This window comes from Artemia sp. Qi Xiang Cuo, chromosome 21 (genome assembly GCF_049724085.1).
Source record: "Artemia sp. Qi Xiang Cuo chromosome 21, ASM4972408v1, whole genome shotgun sequence".
NCBI lineage: Eukaryota > Metazoa > Arthropoda > Branchiopoda > Anostraca > Artemiidae > Artemia > Artemia sp. Qi Xiang Cuo.
Window position 1 is genome coordinate 27,021,164 of NC_142814.1, and position 8,670 is coordinate 27,029,833.

General features: G+C 33.3%; 1 protein-coding gene across 1 annotated transcript in view; it reads right to left on the minus strand.

Annotated features, from left to right (window-relative positions):
* The window catches only part of LOC148939395 (multiple epidermal growth factor-like domains protein 8), a 55,730-nt gene extending 47,447 nt beyond the window's left edge, over positions 1-8,283 (minus strand). The window contains exon 1 of the mRNA XM_089106865.1: positions 8,254-8,283. The gene's annotated coding sequence lies outside the window, so the exon portion shown is untranslated. The remainder of the gene's footprint in view (positions 1-8,253) is intronic.
* Between the last annotated feature and the right edge of the window lie 387 nt (positions 8,284-8,670).

Here is an 8,670-nt window from a genome sequence, read left to right on the forward strand (position 1 = left end):
AAGGGACACCTCTTATAAAAAAAAATTGATATGATAAAAAAATCGCGGATTCTGCTCTAGTTTACCTCTCATTGAGATGTATTCAATGGTATAAGTTTCATTGTTCTACAATGAACAGTTGACGAGAAATTAACAAAAAACACAAAAAAGTGTCCCTTTTATGGTGGTTTTATGGTTCCTGAATCTTCCCTAAAGCTTTACCTTAAAACTCTTAGTTTCAGTAGTAGCAATAGTTGTAGTAGCAGTAATAGCAGTGTGTACATAACAACTTTTTTACAACATCCCCCTCAACATACACTGGAAGTTTCAATTTAATACCCTAAGCACTTCCTAGCTTATAACTGATTTGTCCTTTTGACAACCTATATACTCTAAGGTTCTCCTAAGATATTACTTATATACCTGTTTGACAACTGATATGCCCATAGTGTGTTTAATTTAGTTCAACTTGCCCCTTAACATTTCTTAAAATTTTCACCTTAATACTCTTAGCCTTAGTAGTAGTTGCAACAGAAGTAGTATTTGTAGTAGGATGAAGAACATATTGCCTTTTGGTCAATTAATCGTCCCCCTAATCATTCAATGAAAGTTCCAACTTAACCCTGAGCCATTCCTGAGATACATTCTTTTGACAACCTGCATTCACACAGTGTGTTTTGATTGGTTAAACTTCCCCCTCAATATTCCGTGAAATTTTGGGCTTCATACCCTTGGCCCTAGTAGTAATAGTAGTCACAGTGGTAGTGGTAGCAGTAGGAACATTAATAGTAGTAGGATTAGTAGTAGTGCTAACAGTAGTAGCAGTAATAGTAAGCATATATTTCCTTTTTCATTTCAACATCCCACTGATCATGCCCTGGAAGTTTAAACTGAATACTCTCAGCTGTTCCTAAGCATTTTGAATTATTAAAGGTGTTGATAATTTTTCTTTTAGATATTTCTATTAGTTTCTATTCACCCATACAACAAAATTCATGAAAATTGTATCAGAAAAGAGTTTTAAGAAAGGTTGGGCAGGGTTCTTTTGCAAACTGGTCCATTGGATCATGTTACCTGATCATGTTGGTTCAAGAAATAATGTAACAGCTTCTAAAACAGCTTTGGTTGGAACCTTTTTTATGAAGGGCGGTATATAGAGCCATAATATTTATGGCATTTGTATGATTTGTTTAATTCAGTGCCCATAGTTTAATGAATTTTTCTCTTTGTGCATTCTGGTGTATTTGCTTATTTTTTTGTAATGGGTTCAGCCAAAGCAGTTTATTAGTTAATTGTGGTACCAATGTGGTACCACAGATAAGCCTATGGTTTACTTCATTTTTGTTTAAATAAAAAACGAATAAATAAATAATATTCAACTAACTAGATAATTATTTTTCTTAGGTGTTGCATGAACATCCAACTGGATGGAGAATGCTTTATCTTAGCCCTTCTGATATATATCCAACTAGGCAGACAAGTAAATTCTCAAAGCAAATTAGTTATAATATCTAACTAGCCAAACAATTATTTCACTTAGTCATAGCATGAACATCTAACTAGGTGGATAATACTTTATCCTAGCCTGTCTTATATTATCCAACTATGCAGATAATTAAATTCTAGTTGGATAAATATCAGAATGATTAAGATAAAATGTTATTCACCTACTTAGAGAGGCTGAGTCAGCTCTTATGCTTTATTATATCTGGCTAGTGAGCAAAAATTTGGAATCTGCCCAATGGATATTCTTAAAAATTTATATTCTATACAGTGTAATAATAATATCCAACTACACTTAGTATCAAGATAAAATATCAAGCTAGACAGAAAATAACTATTTCTAAGAATCTCAGACCTTTAACTACCTAGGTGGATAAGGATTAAAACAAGGTCACAGCATGAACTTCTAACTAGGTGGATAATACTTTGTCTTAGCCCTGCTGATATATATTCAACTAGGCAGAACGGTAAAATCTCAATGTAATCAGATGACAATATCCAACTAACCAGATAATTAATTCTCTTAGGCAAAGCATTGATATCTACCTTCCCAGGCAGCAACTCATGTTTTAAAGGAATTTAGTATCTGCCTAGCCAGACATAAGCTATGCTTGCTATGTTGCCTGAATAAAGCTTCTAGCCAGCTAGTTGGATATTTTAAAATAACTGCTAACACAATTAATTATCCTGGTAGTTAGATATTTGGCTTTGGGAATTTATTGTTTGCCTAGTTGGATATATATATCAGAGGGGTTAAAGCAAAGGGTACTTATATGAAATACCACATAGCCTACTGCTCAAGTTATTCATTCATTTATGCATTGAAGAACTGGTTTTTTTGTTAGTTTCTTTCTGCTTAGCATGAGACAAGACAAAGAGAAGTGACAAAATAAATGAAAAATATATAATTTGGGCTATATATTCACATATTAAGGGGAGGGGGCGAAGTATTTGGACGCTGTGAAGTTAGGAAACAATTCTTATTACATAATATGTAGAATAATTGTACCTAGCACATTAGGCATGCAGACCTGCTACACTTTACCCCCCCCCCCTAATGTGCAAATATATAGCCCAAATTTGTTTCTAAAGTATTATATTTTTATCACACTTATGTATATTTCATTAGGATTAAGCATCAGAAAAACATATTAGAAGAATATTAGGTAGGGGCTATTTCATACAACTACCAAGTAAAGCATTATCTATCTATTTAGATGTTGATCATATGCCTAAGAGAAATAATTTGTAAAATTCTAGTTTAGATACTTTTTGCTATCTTAGAAAAGCATTAGGTTAGGAAAATGAAACTTTCAGTAATGAATCAAGGGCCAAAAACCTACTCTGGGAAGGTATTACCAAGCTTCTATGTTAATCCTCTCCTGGTTTCTAAGTCTTAGAAATTTGCTTACTTGACCTATTGAAATTTTGACAAAAGAATATTTTACCCTAATTTTCCAGATTTTTTTTTTGGTTTTAGTTCTAAAAATGTAATTTCTGTTATTTGAGTACAATTTTAAGCCATATTAGCTTAATGGTTTTTTTTCTAAATTTAGGAGATGTATTTATACATCATTGAAACCTTATAAATTGGATTTAAACAAAGTTGTGAAGCTGAAAACAGTTTTGTTGAACTTCATTTAAGCAGAATATCTATTCTGCATGGTTTTACTTTTATAACCCAAAAATTTGTCAAGGTCATCAAAGGTCAAAGCCCTCTAGAGAGAGAAGGAGTGGAGGTAGGTACATCAAAAGACCTTCCCAGAACTAGTGTTGGGCAATAATTTGATTAAACAATATATTTATATCTTTACTATCAATATTCAATAATTGATTTCAATATATATAGTCAGGTTTTTTGTTCAGATTAATTTTAGGTTTTAGCCAAATTCAATGACAAAATTTGTAATTAAAGAGTATTTTGCACTACTTTTTTCCAATTTTGAATAAAATACAAAAAAACTTCTATTACATGAACAAATATTAAAAAAACATGATTTGGAATTACTAGGGCTGAGTGCAAAGCCAAATAAACTACACTGACTATTTTTGGCTATTCAAGTCAGCAACGTGTCAATATTTTCCCAAGGAAATTGGTTCAGCCTTTCATTGATTAAATTAAAAATCGTTTTTTTTCAACTGAAAGTAAGGAGCAACACTAAAACTTAAATTAACCCCTCCTCAATACCTTGCTCTTTATGCAAAAGTTTCTTTTTGAATTTTAACAATGTCATTAGTCTATTTAAACAGCTCTTCTTAAACAATTAAAAAACAATTCATAAATAATTAGGACAAAATGTTAAAATTAGCATAAAGAGCAAGGTATTGAATAGGGGGATTTGCCCTCATATATGGGATAATTTCTGTTTGTTTTAAGTTTTAGTATTGCTCATTACTTTTGAATGAAAGAATTAGTTTATTATTCAAGTCCTGTTTGTTTCTAAGATAATGCCAAAACACCAGCCTTTTTGCTCCATGGAAAACCCTTCCCTAAAATATTTCTCCTGGGTAAGTTCCTTCCATATAAGATCTCCCATCCCCAGGCAATTTCATCTCTGCTGAAAGTTCCCCCCCCCCCCAAAAAAAAAAAAATCTTGAAGACAATTCTACCTGGGAAATTATTTTTAAGTCCACTTTTGTTTGGAAAAAGACTTGTTTTCCTTTTAATTTCTAATTGTTTTTTGAATCATACTGTTAATCCTCCCTTTGTGGAAAAATTTTCCTCAAAATTCTCTCCTCACAATGTCTCAATGGAAACTTTCTCCCATGTAAAATTCTCCATATGGAGAACCTCCCCTGCAGAAAATTTCCCAACAGAGAAGTCTAAAGTTCCCCAACAGAAAGTAACAGAAAGCTAGATAATCTGAACTCCTTTGAAAATTTTCCTTGGGCAATTTTCCTGAACATCTCCACATGTAAAATTGAATTGGCAAGGAAAATAAATCAAACAAAAAAAAAATTTGTATAAGAATTCTGGTAAATTCCCCTGTTCCTGTGCATAGTTTCCCTTTTAAAGTTCTTCCCCCAAAACTTCCCTTGCCATGGAAAATTATTCCCTTGGAAAATCCCCCCCACAAACAAAATTCACTCTTCCCTAAAAATGTTTGTTTACTTCCCAATAACAAATACTATACATAAACAATAGACATACTTCATAACTTAAAACTCTTTTCTCCAGGGACTTTCAGTGTCATGTCATCCCCAGAGGCATGATACTAGAATTCATTCAACATTCTTTCAACTATGCTGATCAAAATGGGTATCCCAAAATTTTGATCGGATGACTTCAAGAAAAAAGGAGCATGGGAGGGAGAGGGGGAATCCAGTTGCCCTCCAATCGTCTGGTCACGAAAATTGGGAGCTAGAACTGCAATTTCTGTTCAAACAAACCCTCTCCCAATGTTACATGACTATTATGTGATACGATCACCCTGGCAAAGAAAAAACACGCACACACAGACACAAAAAAAAACAGAATAAATTAACACAAATACATGATCTTTCTTCCAGTGAATTGTATAAAATCTCACATTTTTCCAGAACAAAGCTAGAGAACCTTACAGTATGGTTCTTTGATATGTTGAATCTGATCATGTGATTCTTATTAAGATGCATTAATGGTTTAGGGGTATTCCTGCCCCTTTCTAAAAAAAATATACAAATTTTCTTAGGCTTGTAGCTTTCAATGGATACATGAAACTTGATGAATATACATTTTATATACCTGAAGTCTGCATGAAAAACCAATTCATTTCATTATATACTGTCATAAAAATTCTATTTTTCAGAGTTTTGGTTGCTATCTGGCCAAGTTGCTCCTTACTTACAGTTTGTTATGACATGCTATTTTATTATTAACTAATCAGGCTTGAAATCTACTCTCAGAAAGGATATTGGGGCAGGCATAATACAGCTGTGCATGCGTTGTATCAACATATATAAGGCAGTATATTGAATAGATTATTCTTCTTCTCTTCTATTTGTAAAACTATCTTCTATGTTAGATCCTTTCTGCTGGATATTCACTGGAAGATACCAGAAAAAGCCAAAATGATATTATTTTTCAATATCAATACTTACATTTCTATATCCAATATCAATATTTGGTATAATATATCAATATATTGACATCTAATATTGCCCAACACTAACCAGGACATACTTTGGTACTTCTGTATTATATGGTACACCCTTTAGAATTTGGATTGGGAATATGAGACAATAACCAGTTTTGATGGTCTTTTTACCAGACAATTAACTTTAGCTTGGTGGAAAGCTACTTTGTAGCTATATTTTAATTAAATATTTAGTTGGTATTTTGGTTTAGGTTAGGTTATGTATTTAATTTAATGTGTCTGCATGGCCCCCTTTCCATTAGCCTATTCTTTGTTGTAATTTCTATAATTTTGTTAATAAAGTAGGCTACTGCACTGTATTATATTTTCATTATATTTTGGTAGGCTATATTTCACTAGGATTAACTAATATCACTTCTTGAGTGTGGACCATATATTACAGAACACACTATACTTTAGTCTGTAGACCAATCCCAGAAAGTTTAATTTTTCAAGCCTAATCCTTTTCTAAGACAGCAAAAAGTAGTTAAGCTAGAATAATACCAAAATAATGGTAAATTTGCAGTGGGCCATGTAATTTAGCTAAGATGAAAGTAAAAACATCATTTGTTGCTTTTTTTATGCTCTTTCATATTTCAAGAATTGCTTCTGGGGCTAGTTGCATCTTGAGCCCTTATAGGGGCCCCAAAGGTATTTCATGTGTATAACCACACAAAGAAGTTATCAACACTAGTTACATTAGGCCTATCAAAAAGTGGTTGAAAACATATAATTAGTTTATAAATAAGTTGTTCAAGAGTAATATATTCCAAAAACACTTATTTATAACAATACAAACCTCATTTATTAGGCAACTCAAATATAAACTGTTTTCCTACTGTTTCAATTTTTTTTTAATTCTTTTGACATAAATAGGGTAAATTATTTGCAAATCATATTCACTAACAAGAAAGTTAACATACCACTTGATGCCTTTTTTATGCTCTTCCCAAATATAATAACCATTTTTGTTGGAAATGAATTTTACCCCCACCCCTATACATACCAATTCAGGGTATGTATTTGCAAATTAGGGGGGGGGGGGTAAATTTTATTTCTGATGTAAATGGGAAGTAAGTTTAATTCTTACCCCCACCCCCCTAATGAGCAAATATATACCCTGAATTGGGATATATAGGGGTGGGGGTAAAACCCATTTCCAACAAAAATGATCATTATATTTAGAAAGATCATACAAAAAAGCATCAAGTGGTATGTTTACTTTCTTTGTAAGTCAATAATATGATTTGCAAAAAAATTACCAAAAAAAGGAGGCTACTGAATTTTGCAATTCAAAACTTTGCCATCAACAATTCAGTGTATATATTTGCACATTAGGGGGTGGGGGTGGGTAAATTTGCAATGGGCCATATAACATAGCTAGGATGAAAGTGAAAACATATTTTATGCTTTTTTATGCTCTTTCATTATTCATGTAAAATACCTTTGGGGCACCTTTAAGGGCTCAAGATGGAATTAGCCCAAGAGGCAATTCTTGAATTATGAAAGACTTAAAGAAAAGGCATCAAATGACATGTCCACTTTCATCTTGGCTAAAATTCATGTAGGTCAAGCTTATCAACTTAAAAAACTATTAGGCTAAGTATACTCTTCTTTAGTAGAGGGAAGCTTTCCTTTTCCCTATAGGCCTAACTAGGCTAGTTTGAAGAATCTTAATTAGTAAATTTCTACCAAACCATTATTATTGAGTTAGGAATAAAGTGAATACACCATTCAATGCCTTTTTGGTAAAGTTCTATGAAATCATATTATTGAGTTAGGAATAAAGTGAATACACCATTTGATGCCTTTTTGGTCAATATCTACGAAATCATATTATTGAGTTAGGAATAAAGTGAATACACCATTTGATGCCTTTTTTTATGCTGATTACAAATATAAGAATAATTTCAATTGGAAATTTATTTCCGCCCCCTCCCCCCGAGCTAGGTCAATTCAGGGTTAGGTTAGGTACATTCTAAATAGGGGGGGGGCTAAAATTCATTTCCAATAGAAATGCTTATTATATTTGTAATCAGCATAAAAAAGGCATCAAATGGTGTATTCACTTTATTCCTAACTCAATAGGCCTAATATGATTTGGTAGATATTGACTGCCTTTTTTTATGCTGATTCAAAATATGATAAGCTTTTATATTGTAAATGATTTACAGCCCCCCCCCCCCTATATAGGCTATACCTAACCTAACTCAACCTAACCTCCCCTTGAATTGGCAGATATAGGGGGGGGGGCTGAAACTCATTTCCCATAGAAATGATTAGGCCTATTAGATTCATAATCAGCAGAAAAAAAGGCATTGAATGGTGTATTCACTTTAATGAATTTCAGCCCCCCCCCCCCTAGCCTATATATTTCAATTAAGGGGTTGGGTAGGTTGTAGAAAAACATACCCTGAATTTGCATATATAGGGAGGGGGGCTGAAATTCATTTCCGATAGAAATGATTACTATATTTGTAATCAGCATAAAAAAAGGCATAAAGTGGTATAGGCTATTCACTTTATGCGTAAGTCAATATGATTTGGTAGAAATTTACCTCTTATTTAGCCTACACTGCACTTTTTTAGGTTTCTTTCAACCCATAGAATCCTTTATTAAAAACAGTAACAAGTAAATATTTTCCTTAATTTTTACTTTCTGTGATATAGCTTCCCAGGTTTTTATAATTTAAACCTTCTGCAGGATTATTGATAAGTTCTTCTTGAAAGCCATAGATATATAAATAGTGGGCCTCCCTTAGGTTCCTCAGCGCATCCCCAGGCGGCGGATAGGAGAATGCCCTACAGACATGTGGGATACCTCAATTGAATAAGAGGCGCGAATCAAGAGGGAACCGATTCCCTGCAGGTCCATAAATTAAAGCTGAGGCACCCTCACCCGGGGCCATAAATAAAGGTTGGGGAAGAAGAAGGACCCTCTGAAGCAGACTGAGCTGGGTTCACCAGGGTGTGGACACGTTCCGTCTGCTTCAAAACCTTCTCCCACAAATTGATTAAATTTCATGGAGCTGTAGAATACCGTCGTGGAATATTGTTCTTTAGGAGGACAACT